At 41.9% G+C, this 18,961-nt stretch overlaps 1 long non-coding RNA gene and 1 other non-coding gene across 2 annotated transcripts; both read left to right on the forward strand.

The window, feature by feature from the left end:
• Window positions 1-6,795: 6,795 nt before the first annotated feature.
• On the forward strand, window positions 6,796-14,072 carry LOC131231193 (uncharacterized). The gene is made up of 3 exons (XR_009164241.1): window positions 6,796-6,967; window positions 7,000-7,193; window positions 13,919-14,072. It is a non-coding gene; the product is annotated as an uncharacterized LOC131231193 (long non-coding RNA).
• LOC131232091 (small nucleolar RNA R71) lies at window positions 10,899-11,005 on the forward strand. The gene has a single exon (XR_009164694.1). It is a non-coding gene; the product is annotated as a small nucleolar RNA R71 (small nucleolar RNA).
• Window positions 14,073-18,961: the final 4,889 nt, after the last annotated feature.

Raw genomic sequence — 18,961 nt, forward strand, 5'->3', positions numbered from 1 at the left:
GAATCATATAATGAGTTGTCATATAATTTTCGAACGAATCATCCCACGAATATGATGCAAAAATCAAAGGACAGTAAATCTCATGAATTAAGTCCAGTTATCGAAAATATATATTCCAATCAGGACGATTGCACGTTGACTAAATTTTCATTACAATTGGACTATCTTACGTATGTTTTCGTTGGTTAGTGTATACTCGTACACCATAGAATTCTTAAACTAACTCTTAATGAGTTTAATAGCTGTTTAGATTAGACTTCGACGGTGTAAAATACTCGTTTATGTATTAGGGTCAAGGTAAGAAGTTCACTATCATGCATGATCATATGTAACTATCTTAATTGTATTCTTGATAGATTTTATGGTGATGTGATGGTCCAAAATCAGAATAAACGGTTGGGTATCTTAATCTATTTATAAAAAGTTATATCAATGGTTTGAATTAATAGTTATTTAGTCAATATTGACATATAGGATCGGGATGTGTAGGTGTATATACATGTTATGCACATAAAAGTAGGGTCTTTAGATCAAGATTCTGACAGTAGGTTAAGCCTATACATAAATAACGTGTAGAATGAACGAATCAAATTCACATATGGATGCGTGTGCGAGCGGATATAACGATCTTGTAATTAATTTGTTATAATTGGGTGGTTCAAAATTGAAATAAAAAATCAGATATCTTAACTTAGTGATGTTGAGTTGTTTCAATGATGGGTTTGATGACTAATTGAGTGTATGAAGATATATAAGACTTGAAGATCGTTACAAGGTATATGTGTGTATACATCAGCAAGCATTCACGTAGTGTTTTCTCCGAATCAAGAGTTTATACAAAAATATATATATACGTGAATGAGCACTCGTAGACCTACTCGTCCATGAAACTTTTCAAGATGTTACAACTAACCTTGTGGACGGAAGGCCATTGAGTAGTTGTAGCCCCACAAAAAGAATGGTGGTCATCGAAGAGTGAAAAAGTGAGCTAGAGACCGAAAAACTTTGCTGGAAATTAATGTTTTATTAAAAATAAAATAATTTTTTTTTTTTTTTTAAAAAGAACATTTTCTGACACGAATGGGATCATAGATAATTTGCTGGGAAGTGATGATGAAGTGGGAATCATAGATAATTTGCTGGGAAGCGATGATGAAGTGGCCCACCTATTCAACCCGCTCTGCATTGGGATATTCCATAATTTCGGGCGAAGCTATCTTTCAGATGTAAAGGACAATGTGCAAAAACATTGCGAGAACAAATGGAACTTGTGGTGGGCGAGCTTGAAGCGTGATTATTTCACCAATCCATGGTCTATCATTTCTTTGATCGCGGCTTCGGTCCTCCCAGTCACCATCACCCAAACATTCTTCACTGTCTTTCCCTATTACCGACCGTGATCCTAGATCTTCATCATCATGTTTTAATTGTTCAGATTATTTTGATTTTGTGTACGTTCTTGATCCTAGTCCTCGTCAATATTTTTTGTTATTTACTAATTAGTTTATTTCCACCTTGCAGCCAAATACAGCCTTACTGATCCAACATTTTCTATTCTGCATTTTTTATTTTATTTTTTATAAATTTCTTGCTTTGTCCTGTAATGTGTGAAGTTTCTGTCAAGAGCACGGGATTTATTAGAATGGTTGCCTAGATTCTGCAATCTTAAGCATTTGAAGCTGACTTCCTTTCCTAATGAAAATCATTTCCAAGCAATAATCTGCTTGCTCAAGAGCTCTCCCAATCTAGAATATTTCCTTGTGGATGTGAACAAGGCTGAGGCAATCAACAGGCACTTAAATCTTCTAGTTAATCCATTTTCAATGCTTCAATGTATGGCTAAGTGAAATGAAATTGCTACTTGTAGGCCTGGTTGGTTTTCTGGCTCAAGTGTAATTACGTTGTAAATGAGTAATCATTATTTACCAAGGTAATTACCTTTATCTACTTTCATCTTTCCCAATGCTGACTTGACCGATTATGTAAGCCCCGTATCCTAGACCGTACCGTTCCATAGACTTCCGCGGTCTTCCCGGTCAAATTCTGGCAACCTTCGACCCTCAACCGGTATTTATGCGCGACCTTAATTCACACGCCATCAACCCGAGTCGACTTAACCCAAGACTTGTACCTTAGTGACCGCGCCGTCGCCGTGGTTCCGATGTCGCGACTCGCGCCCCGAGACGATACCCTGGTCGGGAGATGTAGGCCAGCGTTCAGTGCTAGGAAAACGCTGCGCGTTGCAAAACCTGAGAGAATCTTTACAATATATCACTTCAATCAACTCATCAATCTCATCATGTCAAGTATATGTCAAGTACATATCACCTTTCACCCATTACCAAGCAACCACAAAAGTCAAAAAGTTCTTACAAGCCCATACTTTTCTTATACCATTTGCCACAAAAGTAAAAAAAAATCTCTTACACCCATCACTCACCACATCCATCACTCCATCACCCATCACTCTCTTTCTCCATTTACAACTCTCTCTCTCATTCATTCTCAAACCACTCTCCCAAGCAAGAGAAAATCCACACGTCCCAAGCCTCTCCAACTCTTCCAAGGAACAAGTGTGGCCCACCTTCCCACCCTCTCATCTCCCATCTCAACCATCCAAACCTCATCTCAACCGTTGGAATCAAAGCTAAGGAGCTAAGGAAGCCAATGGAGTAAGAAGATCAAACGGTGGGTGTGTCATAGGCTAGATTTTCATGTGTTTATGATGGGCCAAGTGAGGCCAACTGATCAATGGTTTGGATCTCACTTTGGACCCTGAGATGTGGCCAATGGCCCACTTGGATCATCATGATCATTCCATGATAGGGCCATTCTCCATGGACCCCATCATGATGTTTATTTTTCTTGCATACTTAGGGTCATCTAGACCGTCTATTTTAGTGGAGAAGGGATCTCCACTATTGGATTTCGATTTAATGGGCCCACATGTAACGAGACCCACTTGATTTATGTTGTAGATCATTGAAGGGAGGGCCTATAGTGCCGGGGTCCCTCCATCATGCGTGTCCCACTCTCTATCTCTCTCTTTCTCTCTCTATTTCATTTTTTTCTTTATGTGATCATAGTTGTATGGCCCACTTGGATGGACCCCACCTTGAAACATGTATTTTATCCAAACCATCTTCAAGTGGAGCCCACCTTATATGTATTGTACCCACACCATCCTCCATGTGGTGGCCCACTTAAGCAGGGCCCACTTCAAATGCATATGCAAGGCCAAACCGTCCAGCGTCCTTGGACGCTGGACAAAAAGGGAAAACACAAGTATTAGCTTGTTTTCAAATGGGGTGGTCCATTCATGTAAGCCTCACCTTGAGGTATGTATTCAATCCACACCGTCTATTCCTTTCCCAAGCTCATTTTAGGCGTTGAGCCGAAAGATGGGCCCAATTCAACTTTCAGGCAGTCCATGGCATAATAAACAACGTATTTATCGTTGAAACACCCTCCAATGTTCTATACACCGAAATAAGCTCAATATTGGGCTTGTTTTTGCTTGTCTTGAGCCATGGGGTGCCATTTGACGGGGTGGATTCACATAACGTGGGCCCCACATGTGAAATGCTGTGGAAAAATAAAAAAATAAAATATATATATATATATATATATATATATATATATATATAATAAAGATGCAGCAGCTGTTGCTGTTGTCAGAAGGCAGCAGGCGCTGCCTGCGGTCGGGCGGACGGGCAGCAGCCCACGGCCCTGCCGTGGGCCCCAGCATGATGTATTTTTTTTTATATCCACACTGTTCATTGGGTGGGCCACTCCCTGAAGTGGACCCACTCCAAAAATCAGCCTAATCTAGAACTCAGTTGGCCCACACAGTAGGAAACAGTGGGATTGAGTGGCTGCCATTGAAACCCATTTTTTTGGGTCCACAGAAGTTTTGGATCAAGATGAAAATTGTGTTTTTCCTTTCACTCAGGTCCATGTGACCTTGTCAGCAGGTTGGATGGTGGGAAAACATTATGGTGGGCCACACACGTGGAACTCACCATTGTTGTATGTGTTACCACACCGTCCATGGCCGTGGACGGTGGAACCCACCATGATGTTTACATTTTCTTCACACCGTCCAGCGGACGGTGGACTCCACGGTGATGTAGGTGTTTTATTCACACTGTCCAATGACAGTGGGACCCACCATGATGCATGTGTTGCATCCCATCCACCCAATCATTTTAAAAGCTCATTTATTATCAGGGGTTGGGGAATGAGCCAGATCCATAGTCCAAGTGGACCCCATCTTGGCATGTTATGAGGCTATTCGATGTATATGTAAGGCCCATAGGTTGAGGCCCACTTGATGTATTAGGGGCCCATGGGTTAAGGCCCATTGAGATGTATTGGGGCCTATGGGTTGAGGCCCATTTGGTGTACATATGAGGCCCAATTGGTGTGGCCCATTTGATATACATAAGGCCCATGTGAGTAGGCCCATTGTGATGTATTCTACGGCCCATGGGCTATGGCCCATTGCAATGTACATAAGGCCCGTTGGTGAGGCCCATTAATGCGACCCATTTGGTGAATGTAAGGCTCATGTGATACGGCCCATTTGATGTATTGAAGGCCCAATGGGATGTACCTAAGGTCCATTGCAATGTGCGATCTCAACATGGTTTATGTAATGATGTTTATGACGGGCTATGCCTTGGGAACAATGGTGGTTTGACGTCCACATTGCAAGTATAGTGTTGGTTAAATATCCGCATTATGACTTTCCCTAGGGCCCATTGTTAGGCTCGTACATGTAATGTGTAAGCCGTCTAGGCCCATCTTCGTTATGAACTGCATCCATTATCGTATAACATATTTAGTATAGTTCCATGATTCATGATCATACGAATCATATGTATGCTTGATATGAGAAGTGACTGATCATAGCATATGCCTTCGGGTAAATTGTTTATAGGCTCCCGGATAGGCAGTGCTGCCCTACATGAGCACACGATACACGCAGGACTGTTGCATGACTGGATAGTGTGATTCATACATTCGTATTGTGTGATATGGTACTGTACGCCCTAGCAACATAAGGGTCGTAGCCTCCACAGGCGCATCGTGGTTGGCAGGATTGGATACCGAAAATCTTGTTCTACATGGGGTGCTATAGATATCCCTGGGTAAAAGTCCCTAAACCCTTATGGTACCAAGAGGTTGCTCCAACGTCTAGAGCGAGTGGGTGCATGAGCGCCGAGTGCCGATTACCAGACGGTTGCGCTTTCTACTGTGTCTTGGTCGGTTGGAAAGGGGTGCGGCCTTATCCGCCCGAGAGGAGGAGGCAAAGCTAGGCTGAGTCTGACCAGCTCGAGGAATGGGTCCGCTATTGATGAACCAAGCTTGATATTGGCAGGCGGATAGTGAGGTCTTTTCCACTCACCTTATTGAGAGTGATGGGGCGGCAATCTGGCTTGGAGTGTACTAGATCCCAGTGATATTCTAGAGTTGAGCTGTATTGATATATGGACTTAGATGAGGATTTGCATGCTTGAGTTGCATTCTACACCGCATGGCCTTGGTATGGCCGACATCATCCATGCCTCGCATTGTATAGCCTTGGTACAGCTCATGGCATTCATGGCTTCATCAGCATATTCCGCATTACTCTGATACTGCATAACTACTACCTTGCACACACAGTTACACCACCCTCTAAGCTTTCCATAAGCTTATGCACGACCGTTACGTGCAGGTGACATTGGAGCACAGCAGCACTGAGGCAGGAGCACTTTGTTGATCATCTTGGAGCTTTTTTTTTTATCATCATTGTATTTCCCTTTATGCTCATTGTACTTTTAAAGTTTTTGATCATAGTGGAAATGTGATAGAGTTTTTGGTTATTGTTTGTGGGTTATGTCTTTTGTTATGCTTATTATGAATCAAACTGATGTTGAAAATCCTCCTCATAGCATCCCAAGATCAGAACCTGGCGAATGGGTGTTGGGAGCCGTGAATGGGGTTTTACGGAGGCTATCGGCGCCGGATTCGGCGATCGGGAATTTTTTGAGCCCGATTTCGGAGTTTGGGGCGTGACAGGTTACTTTTTAAGCACTCAAATCGAGGAATTTGTAAAATAAATATGGGGCCCACCATAATGTGTGTAGCTTATCCACACCGCCCATTCATTATACCAAATGAATTTAAGGCATGAGCCCAAAAATTAGGCAAATTCAAAGGTCAAGTCGACCACACCACACGAAATTATGAGAATTAAATGCCTACCATTAAAAATTTGTTAAGGCCCTTAGAAATTTTAGATCAGGCTTATATTTATATTTTTCACTTATCCATGTCCATGTGACCCTATGAACGGGTTAGATGGTGAATAAACCTCAACGTGGGCCCAGTAAAAGAATCAACTTTCAACGATGGACAAATTAAGCCCATTATTTCCTTTTAATGTGGGCCAATTGAACATTAGATCTTCCTAATTTTTTCGGATAAAGCCTCAAAATATTCTAATAAAATAGATGGACGACACAGATATATTATATAGATGGGCCCACGAATTTAAGTCAACATTTTTGGACCGGTTTCCCAAGTGAAATTACTCGCTCGTCTCCAAACAGGTGAAAGAATGTAATAATTACTTTTTTACAGTGATTTACAGTAATTTACCTGTATTATGGAAAACCAAACAGGCCCCAGTGAAGTCAAAGGCGACCTAGGCAAACGCCTAGTTGGGCCTGTTGCACCTTGCTTGGACCCTGGCCAAAGTGTTTACTTTAGGGGTTCGCCTAGGGGCACCTATAGTTAATTTGACATTTTCTCCGTAAGGCACAACCTTATGGGTACCTCATTCATTTTTATTTTTTATAGTTTATAAGAAAAAGGGCTTTCAAGGTCTATTTCAACTTCTTCTCTCATTTCTTTTAAGATTAATGCTTGAGATATTATGGCCTGTTTGTATGGGGGTGAATTCTGATTTTTTTTTTTTGTTTTTTTGTGTTATCCATATGTATTTTTTAGTTATCCATACGTTGTACCTGTTATACTCATTGTTTCCTATCATGTAATTTTGCAGAATTTTTTATTCCGCATTTGGGGAAGAGAGTTTGTTGTCCCAAGCTTAGTATTCAGTAAAAGGTATTGAATACAACAATCTGCTAGTTGAGTCCGCTCGCATAGTTTTATAAAAGAGAAAAGGTTATATTATACGATAGGTAGAGTCGAGATGCGAACATGCAAAGATTCATGAATGTTGGTCATTCCTTTCTCCTGGACTCAAGCGCATGGTAGATTCTATTATTAGGCTCAGAGTATTAATCCATCAATTAGAAAAGTTCTAAATATTGAGTTCTATGGGTGTATAGTCTAATCTCGGCCTATCATCATTAAAATTTATTTATCTATTTCAGGATATCATTGGTAACCAACAAGAGAATTCATGATAACTAAAACTTGCCTCACAGATCATCTTTTCATTCTTCTAGCTTTTAATGTTTCCATTAAAAGTAATGCCAATGAGGGGAATCAAATCCTTACCTATAGGGAGCAAACCTATGGTGAAGACCGTAAACCCAACTTGTCCCAAATATCAATTTTAGGGACTTGAATCTGCACCTATAGGGAGCAAACCCATGGTGAAGACCATTCGCCCAATCCTTTTCTGATGACAACTGTTTTTTTAGTTGGGTATATTTTTTTTTTCTTCAATTGATCATGACGGCCAACTTTTCCAGGCTGGTTCCTTACATGCATAATGATTACCAAGTTAACCCTTCAATCTCAAACTGAAACCTTAATGTGAAAGCGAGATGTGACATGTGAAATCATGACTCAATCAATATTTACAACTTCTAATTTTGGATTAACACTTCAAACTTAACTGTGAAATCTAATAGATAATTGAATCCAAGAGTCATAATTCCAACATTACGTATCTTATAATTCTAAATCCAAAATGGTCGTCAAAATCACTTTGAATTCACAAGAAAGTCTAGAAAAGTGTAAAAATTTTCACAATTTTTTGCTCAAGACCAAGAAAATACTAATTAGGTTACCTAATCTCCCACCCCAACCTAAAATCTATATTGTCCTCAATGTAAAAGATATACTCATGCAATGCACACAGGACAACGAAAGTAAAAGAGGAGTGATGGAAAGATACTACCTGGACGAAATAATTAAGAGGCTTTTCCACAAAGATCTCAGCATAAAAGCAAGTTGGCGCAAGAGAGAAACCAACAAAAGTAAACTAACCTCATGGCATAAAATCGACTAACCTAGAACAGCATAAAGTAAACTACCCTAATCCTATGAAAGCGGTAAATTCTAATCTTCAACTGTGAAAGCACAGAAAAGCTACTCAATCATGCATATAGGTTCTTCCGTCGACCAGTATCTTGGTAAATTTCTCAGAAGCTTTTTCAACAAGATCATCCAAAAGCCCGTTTTGCAGTAGGCTTGGATGTCCTGAAACGTGAATGTCCAGAGAAATTGAGGGACCTCAGCATAAAGTTTTCTTTTAATTGTCTGAAGTGTCCAAAGTATATACGATTCACTTGTGGCAGAAAAAATTTCGAAGTTAGTACACCATGATGAGTCAAATACTACAAGTAGATGAAATTTAGAAAAATTTATGGTATGTGGTGTAGTCTCAACACACGCTGAAATTTCACTCTTTAGTTCAATTTTCAGCTCTTCCTCCTTTAATGGTAAACATTCAGGATCTGGGGGAGGAGGTACTTCAGAATAAGGGCTCTCTCGGTCTGTGACGACTACCGAGTTACTGTCTTGCGAGGCATCCACTATTTCTTATACCATGGGATCGTTTGAATCTACAGAGTGTGCCAAGCAATCATCCAAAGAGTCGAAACATTCAGTTGAAAGGAGTTGATTCATTCTATCGAGATCTGTGATGATATGTCCAATAACCCCTTTATCTTCTTCGAGAGTATAAATGAACATACTCTCTTGTTTGTTCTCAAGGTGGGATGAAATCACCACTGAGTTTATCTCTTCTTGACCTAAATAGGCATATTCCAAATCAGAGGATAAAAGTTTTAGGTCAAGCTTCGGTGCTTTGAGGTTAGACGGTAGAGGCATTGCATCGGTTTGGGGCAACTCTTCAAATTGTGTCCTCCACTGGTTAACATCAAGTACCAGCGCAGTATCAAGCAAGGCACACCTCTCCCTAATCATGTCAATATTAACATTATGGGAGTGGGCCAGACACATCTCTAGAGGGTCAGAGGATAAAGTCAAATGTGTTATATCGTCCATGAAAGTGTCAATCATGTTAATATCGTGGAAATCGTCCTCATCTTCTAACCGTCTGCCAGTATTGAAAAATATGTTTGACTCTATTGTCATATTCTCGAAAGACATAGTCATGACACCATTCCTACAATTAATAATTGCGTTTGAAGTGGCAAGGAATGGGCGGCCAAGAATGATGGGAATTTGAGTGCTCATATTACTGATGGGTTCGGTATCCAGGATGATAAAATTTACAAGATAATAAAATCTATCAACCTGGACCAACACATCCTCAATTACCCCTCTTGGTATATTAACAGAGCAATCAGCAAGTTGTAGAGTGGTTGGAGTGGGTTTTAATTCACCCAAACCTAACTGTTTGTATACCGAGTATGGAATCAGATTGACGCTCGCTCCTAAGTCAAGAAGTGCGTGCTCAATTCGATAGTCCTCGATTACACATGATATGGTTGGACTGTCCGGATCTTTGAATTTTTACGGCACATCTTGCTTTAGGATGGCACTCACTTTCTCAGTCAAAAAGATTTTCTTTTGAATATTATGCCGTCTTTTGGTCGTACATAAGTCCTTCGGGAATTTGGCATATGAAGGTATTTGTTTTATGGTATCCAGTAGAGGGATGTTGACCTTCACCTGTTTCAACACCTTTAGAAATCATGAGAGTTAGAGAGAGATTTTGGTGCAACCAACCGTTGGGGAAATGGAGCAACCGACTTTCTTTGAGGTTCCAGTTTTACCTACGGTGGGATATGGCTAGATCCATCTTCTTTGTCCACTTCCGGGTCCTTAGGCTTTTCAACCCTAACCGAAATGGTTTTGTCAATGATCTTCCTACTCCTAAGAGTAGTGATGGATTTAGCTTGTTCCATCTAGTTTGAAGAGCTAGGGTCACTTATTTCATATTGCGGCTTGGGATTGGGGAGAGGTTGAGCAGGAAGCATCCCCTTTCCTCCACTTGTTAATTGTGACTCTATCCTTTGAATAGACGATGCAAGCGTTCCTAATACTATATGGATATCATGGAATGCTTGTGTCGAATTCTGATTAAGTAACTCTTGTTCTCGAATATGTTTTTGAACCATTTCCTCTTGAAGCTTCTCTTGATTTGGAGTTTGATTGAAGAAACCTTGAGGAGTAGCTGTTTGTCCATTCCTCCAGCTGAAGTTTGGATGATTTCTCCAACCGGGATTGTATGTATTAGAGGTAGGTCCATTGAAAGGTCTTTTATAATTATTTACGGCATTGGATTGCTCAGTTAGTACTTCTTGAAAGGCAGATATGGTTGGACACTTTTCAGTTGTGTCACTGTAACAACCACAAATACCGCAAACTACTTCCTTACCCTTATCCTTCCTCGATTCCATGGCCTCGAATTTCTTTATGAGATTAGCCACTTTAGCATTGATATCATCGTCCTCTTTTAGCAGGTATACTCTGCCCCTTTCCTTTAATTGAGTAGGCTTAAAAATGGCACTCGATTTTGGGTATGTGTCCCATGATTGTGCATTTTCAGCAAATCTATCCAAGTAATCCCATACATCATCGATATTTTTATTCATAAATTCTCCATTGCACATCGTCTCAACCAATTGGCGCATGGAGGATGTCAACCCATCATAGAAAAAGTGCGAATGCGCCACGTTTCAAAACCATGGTGTGGGCAAGAGCTGACAAGATCCTTGAACCGCTCCCAACACTGGAAGAATGTTTCATCCTCCCTTTGGGCGAAGTTCATGATTGATTTTCTAAGGGTGTTCGTTTATAATATAGAAAAAATTTCTTTATAAACTCCATTTGTATATCATTCCATGTGCCAATAGATCTAGGACGTAGTGAATGTAACCACGTCTTAGCTTTCTCTTTCAAGGAAAAGGGAAAGAGTTTCAACCTGACTGTGTCCTCGGACACGTTTGGAAAATATAAAGTGGTTATAATCTCATCAAACTCTTTCAGGTGTAGATACGGTTCTTCAGATTCAAGCCCATGAAATTTAGGAAGCAGTTAGATCACCCCTAGCTTGATATTCATGTCCCGTATTCTCAGAAAAAACCATACATGAGGGCGTGCTCACCCCCGCCGGTTGTAAATAATCGCGTAACGTACGAGGCAGGGGTACTTGATGTACTTCATTCTCATCATGGACTTCCTCATTCTCAAGCGGAGGTAGTGCTTGAGGTTGATTTGCAGCCATAACCTCAATTCAGATTCTAAACGTAGACCTAAAAGAGAGAAATGAAATAAAAATCTAGAAAGAAAGAGAGGATTTGGTAAGAAGTTATCAGATTTGGTGTTCCTAAGTTAAAACCGAATTAGAAGTTTCTATCTCAGAATCCTATAAAATAGAAAAGTTAGTTTCTAAAATAAAAAATCTCTAAAAATAAACTAAGATTCCAAAGGAACAAGAATTGGAAGGTTTTTAAAAAGAAAGACAAATCCTAAAATAGAAAGGAAGAAGATTAAGGAAGAAATTACCAATTTAGAAGTCTATCTCAGAATCCTACAAAATAGGAAAATAGGTTAAAAAAATCCTAATCTTAAACTAATCCTAAAACTAGTTAATTTCAGAAAACGTAACCATCAATCCCCGGCAACGGCGCCAAAAACATGTTCACACCCCAAGTATAGGGTTGTGATGTAGTACTAAACTCGGTAAGACCGAGGTCGAATCCACAGGGACTAAAACCTATACGTAATATGAAAATAACCAGAACTCGAAGTAGAATAAAATGAAATCTAAATTGAGTGTAATTTAAGGAATAATGCTGAAATAATTATCTAAAACTTAAACAATTCAGGGAAAGGAACTAGGGATTCAGAGGATCCACTTATAGAGATCAGGGCTTGATTCACGAACTCAATTGGACTTCGAGTCCCATCTTCATCCAGCTGGAAGATGTATCACTAAAGCACAGCCTGAACTACCTTTGATCGAGTTTTCAACGAGACAAAAAGTATGAGAATTAGAGTTGATTCCATCACAAAACCATGCCCATGAGACAAAGTAAACAACGGAACTAAACCAATCCACAACCACTCAATAATGAATGTAGGAAAAGTTCTGTCATCTTACCATGTCCAAAGGGCAATGGTGAACAACAGGGCTTCCTAACATCAAAATAAAGGAAAAGGAAATACTCAAGCTATCATAGATCTACTGTAATTTCAGTCACAACAAACCATTAACAACTAGAAGAATTCCTTAAAATCAAACTAGGATCAAATCAGTTGAGCCATGAATCAGAGCGTAGAACCTTCCATCACACTACAAGCTTCACCTCTTAGCCTTAACTAAGAGGTTTAGCCCGTCATGGATGGACTAGATCTCTCCATAATTATAAAAAAGCAAACAAAATAAACCTAAAGAAACCAAACAACTCTCTCTTTCGTCAACTGATGTTCCAAACTTCCATTCCTTCTCACGTTTTCTCTCTTTCTTTCTTATAGGCAATGCAGGGAAGGCGGTGGAGATGCGTCAGAATTTTCGCAGCAACAGTGCAGCGAATCTAATTGCAGACTGATTTGTGTGCACGTGAGGTATCTTCTGGATGCGAAACCAGTTAGGTTGGGGCTGAACCTGTCCTATGAATGTGATAGACGGATTGGATTACCCAGTTCGATCACAGGGGTGAGCCACATCAAGTCGCAATGGCGAGGCTGCCTGTTCGCGTGCTCAATGGGAAATCCCATTGATTCCGGGATTTCTTGCGAAATTACTTTCCATTTTCTTTTTCTTTCCAACCTTCTCCATGCGTGGCCCATTCCCTACAGATCCTCTAACTTGATGGACGATCTGAATCATCCGTGAGGTCCCACTATCTTGTAAACAGGCCCTGTCCATCAACGCCAGGGTTTTCTACTGAGAAAGACGTACATTCACTTATAGATGTCCACGAACGATCACCTAGGGTCTGCCTAAACATGGCCCTTAATCACATTGGATGGTCGGGATCATCCGAACAGATGACAGTGACAGCCCACAACGTCCATCAAACGGACGTTGTGCATCTGCTATACGCGGCTGCGAAACAGGGTTGCTGTGCGCGGCTATGAATATGGGAGGGATCTCTCCTAATTTGAATAGGAGCCCAGTGCACAGCTGGTGCCTGGTTGTTGGTGTGCTTACACTGCACGCGGGGTCCCCTCGTAATGTATACGAGAAATCCGCTCCGTCCATCCATTTTAACACCCAATTTAAGGGGTTAAGAATAAATTTGAAGCATATCCAGATATCAGGTGGGCCCCATATCGATAATTCATGGGCCGATCTAACCGTTGGACCACTTTCACAAGAATCCAATGTCTGAAATTCGACGTGTACGGTTAATTTATGGTCCTTGGGCCAGATATAAAGTTTCGAGCTGAACAGATGGTGGGAACCCTGTGATCTTGCATTCTGGCTGACTTTCAGGCCACTTGAGCTTTAGTTTCTTGATTTTCTCGGATCTCTGGCATGTAATTTCTTCGATCTTGGTCCCCTGGAGTCCGTCCCTTGCCTTGGTAATTTCTGAGCGTAAAATTCATGCTTTTAGCATCCTTTTGCAATCCAAGCTCCTAAATTCACCTTGCAGCAAAAACACGATTAAATTAGGACGTTAAACGATACCATGTTCGTAAATCCAGGCAATAAATAAGGTTCTAATATGCAATATTTGACCCTCAATAATAGGTGAGGCCCATTTCTTTTTTGTGGTGCCCACCCGTATCATTTTACGAATTTTTTGCAGATTCAATAAAGGTACAAGTGGTGGGATCCCATCTTTCTTAAAAAAGAAGAAGAATCAAATCAATCATGACTTCTTTGTTTTCCTTAGTAACTTGGGGAGACACATAATAACTTCTTTTCTTTTCTTTTTACTACATTTTGTTCATATAGGTTGAATCTAGAGTGGATGTGAATTTTGTACGTGTATATGGATTGAATGTAGATAGTTTATGAATGCTATCAGATGTACCAAAGCTATATGTGCAAGGCATGAATGCTATCAGCCATACCAAGGCCATGCGATGTGAGGCCTATGTTGCCAAATGTCATATGCGAGATGCAAAGCAAGCATACTAGTCCTCATCAAGTACACATATCAGTACAATTTCTTTCTGGATATCACCGGGGTCTAATACACTTCACACTGATTGCCTCCTCCCTAGCTGCATAGCCAAGTAAGTGGAAGAGACCATACTATCCACCTGACCAGTAGTCTGCCAATACCTACCCGACTCATCGATAGTGGACTCATTTGCGAGCTGGTCAAACTCAGCCTAGCTTATAGCCCCCTCACTCGGGCAGATAAAGTCACACCCCCTTCCAACCACCACGACACAGTGAGAGACGTGGCCTACTGGTATTCGGCACTAGGGCGCTCGTGTATTCACTCGGTCTAGACGTTGAAGCATCCCCTAGTACCAAAAAGGTTCTGGAATTTTCATCCAAGGACATCCTAAGTGCCGACAATGCTAGAGCTAATATTTTCAGTATCTGATATGACCATCCACAATGTGCCTGTGGAGGCCACGGCCCTGATGTCGCTAGGGCGTGCAATGATCATGACACACAATGTGAAATGCATAACTCACACTGTCAATTATGCAACAATCTTGTGCGTACCACGCGATCATGTGGGGCACTCCATTTTATAAGGAGTCTCGTAAATGTCTCACCCCAACCGCTTATGCTATGATCAAACATTCCTCATATCAAGCATACATATGTTGCGTATGGGCATGAATCATGGAGTTATACTAAGCATGTTATAAAGTGATGAATTATTAACAAGTATGGGCCTATCAATGGGCCCTAAGGAGAGTTATAATGCGGACATTTAACCAACAATGTACTTACAATGTGGACGCCAAACCAACATTGTTCCCTAGGCACGAGCCGCCATAAATATCATTACATAAACCATGGTGAAACCAAACATTGCAATGGACCTTAGGTACACCCCATTGGGCTTAAATACATCAAATGGGCCTTATATTCATCAAGTGGGCCACATCAATGGGCCGCACCAATGGGCCTTATGTATATTGCAATGGGCCATAACCCATGGGCCTTATAATACATCAAAATGGGCCTAATCACATGGGCCATATGCATATCAAATGGGCTACACCCAAATATAGGTGGTGATGATGAATTCCACCATTAAAATTCCCAAGGCCCATGATAACATTTATTTCCCATCCAATTTGATCATGAGATCACACTAACCTGAAAGGGGTTTTAATGGTGGAGGTTCAAATCCATTGTTTTCTATAGTGTGGTCCACCTAATCCTAGATCTGTCTCATTTTTGAACTCAAGCTTTAAAATGAGCTTTCAAGCGGTTGGATGGCTTGGATGCAACACATGCATCATGGTGGGTCCCACCGTCTAGTGATATGGACAGTGTGGTATACATCATATGTGGGTCCCACAAACCTTGCTGAAGTCAACAGCAGTGGGACCCACTGTCTCTACAGAGAATGGGTGGATGGCATGTATACAACACATACAACGTGGTGGGTTCCACCGTCTGCCTGGACGGTGTGAATAAAATACACACATTCTTGTGGGTCCCACGTGGGGCCCACCATAACGTTTGTTTTCCATCCAATCTGTTGATAAGGTCGCACTGACCTGGATGAATAGGAAAAATAAATTTCATATTGACCCAAAACTCCTGTAATACCCAAAAAGGGGGGTTTCAATGGCAGCCGTTCAATCACCACTACCCTGTAGTGTGGGCCATCTGAGATCCAGATCGGGCTGATTTTTAGAGGGGGCCCACTTCAGGAAGGGGCCCACCGAATGCATGGAGTGGATATTGAACACACATCATGGTGGGGCCCACGGCTGGACTGTGGGTCTTGCTGTCCATCCGCCCAATGCCGCAGGGGCTGTCTGCGCGCCTCTGGCAGTACCAGCGTCTGCTGCATATATTATTATATTTTTTTCTTTTGAAATCGCGTATTTTCACAGTTTTTCATGCGTGGGGCCTACATCGGAAGAATCCACCCCGTTCACTGGTTCCCATAGCTCAGGACAAGCCAAACAAGTCTAATATCTGATATATTTTGGTGTATAGAAACGATAGGGGTATTTCAATGGTAAACACGCTGTTTACTATGCTATGGCCCGCTCGAAAGTCGGATTGACCCCATTTTTCGGCTCTACACCTAAAATGGTCTGGGGAAAGGAATGGACGGTGTGGATTGGGTTTAAACATCAAGGTGGGGCCTACCCAAGCAGTCTACCCAAACAGCCTTGAACCCAAGGCAAATATTTGTATTTTCCATTAACGTCCAGCGTCTAGGTGGGCCACCAAATGATGGATGGTGTATATATAACACTTATAAAGAGGGCCCCACCTACGAATGGCTTGGATCAAATACATACTTCATGGTGGGGTCCATGCAGGTGGGCCACACAACCACATCATCATACACAAAACCAATGAAAAATTGAGGGAGAGAGAGAGAGAGAGAAAGAGAGAGAGAGAGAGAGACATGTGTGATGGAGGGATGCCGACACTACAGGCCCTCCTTTGCAATAAATCATACATCAAGTGAGTCCCATTACACGTGGGCCCATTAAATCAAAAATCAACGGTGGAGATCCTTTCTCCACCAAGATATAAGGTCTAGATGACCCTATTCATGAAAGGAGAATAAACATCATGATGGGGTTCATGGAGAATGACTCCATTGTGGAATGATCATGAGGATCAAGGTGGGCCATCGGCCAGACCTACGGTCCAAAGTGAGATCTATACCATCAATAGGTAGGCTTCACTTGGCCCATCATCAAAACATGAAAAATCTAGCCTAATAAGCACCCACCGTTCGATCTTCTTAGTTTGTTGGAAAGTTATTCTCCTTGTGCTTCACTTTGATGGAGGGTGATGAGGTTTGAATGGTTAGGATGATAGTTTTTGAGAGAGGAAGTGGGCCACACAACTCACTCTTTTCTCTCTTGAAATGGCTTGGACATGCACTCTCTTCCCTTGCTTGGAAAGTGTGTTGAGAAATGACCGAGAGAGGGTTGTAAGGAGAGAGAGTGAGAGATGGGTGATGGATGTTAGTGATGGATGAGGTGATGGTGTACTTGACATGTATGGGTGTGTAAGAGAGAGGGTGAGAGAGAGTTGACTTGGTGGTTGCTTGACTTGGGGAGAAAGAAAGGATGGGTGCCCTTGTACTTGACATGAGGTGATTGATTGATTGATTGAGTGATTGATTGGTGGGACATGTTGTAGAGATTCTCTTGGGATTGCAAACACACGGTATTTTCTTCGAAATAAACGCCGGCCCACATCTCCTGGCCAGGGTATCGGATCGGTGTGCAAGACGCGGCATTGGAACCGCGGCGACGGTGCGATCGCAATGGTACAAGTCTCGGATTAAGCTGATTTCAATGTATAGGATACGACTTAGAGTCGCGAGCAAACATCAATTATAGGTCACGGATTACCGGACTTTGATGGGAAGGATCGTGAGAGTCGATAAAACAGTACAGACTAGGATACGGGTCTTACAGCTCTCCCTACCTAATAAAAATTTCATCCTTGAAATTTACACTACCATCGCACTAAGCATAACTCATCAGGGAATAGAAACGTAGCATCATATATGATTAAAATACAGTACAACATACAATCAAACATCGAAAAGATGGGGATAGCGCTCTAGAATCTCCGCCTCGCGCTCCCAAGATACCTCATCCACACTATGATGGCCCCACTGCATCTTCACCAAGGGAATGACCTTGGTCCGTAGAACCTGCTCCTTCCGATCGAGGATCGAACTGACTGCTCAATGTAAGAAGCGTCCTCACGAACCTCCAACGGCTGCTAATTAATAATGGGAACGATGTCTGACCCACACTTCCTCAACATAGAGACGTAAAAAAAGTTGTGGACGCCAGACAACTGAGATGGCAAGGCAAGCCGATAGGCCATGGCGCCAACGCGCCCGGTGATCTCAAAAGGTCCTATAAATCTTGGGGCAAGCTTGCCCTTCACCCCAAATCGAACCACAACCTTCATTGGTTAGACCTTGAGATACACATGGTCCCCAACGACAAACTCCAAGGGACGATGCCGACTATCAGCAAAACTCTTTTGCCGGTTTTGAGCTGTGCACATCCTTTGCCTGATGATGTCGATAGCTTCCGATGTCTGTTGCACAAGCTCGGGACCTAAGAAAGGTCGCTCTCCAACTTCGGTCTAACAACTCGGAGATCTGCACAGTCTGCCATATAATGCCTTAAAAAGAGTCATACCAATAGTCGCCTGATAGCTGTTGTTGTACGCGAACTCAGCCAATCGTAGGTGCTCATCCCAACTACCCGAGATATCAATCGCACAGGCCCCAAGCATATCATCAAGGATCTGGTTGACCCTCTCGGTCTGGCCATCGGTCTGCGGATGATACGTGGTGCTGAGCTACAAATCAGTGCCCATCGCTCTCTGGAAGCTCCTCCAAAACTAAGACGTGAACCTCAGGTTTAAGTCTGAAACGATCAAAACAGGAACACCATGTAGTCTCACGATTTCATCAACAAATATCTTCGCGAGCTGGTCCGTATGCCAAGTCTCACGAATTGCAAGAAAATGTGCTGACTTCGTCAACGGTCCATGACAACTCAGATGACGTCATGACCGAGCTGTGTCCTCGGCAAACCCATGACAAAATCGGTAGATATGTGCTCCCACTTTCACATCGGGATGCTC

This window comes from Magnolia sinica, chromosome 17, assembly GCF_029962835.1.
Source record: "Magnolia sinica isolate HGM2019 chromosome 17, MsV1, whole genome shotgun sequence".
NCBI lineage: Eukaryota > Viridiplantae > Streptophyta > Magnoliopsida > Magnoliales > Magnoliaceae > Magnolia > Magnolia sinica.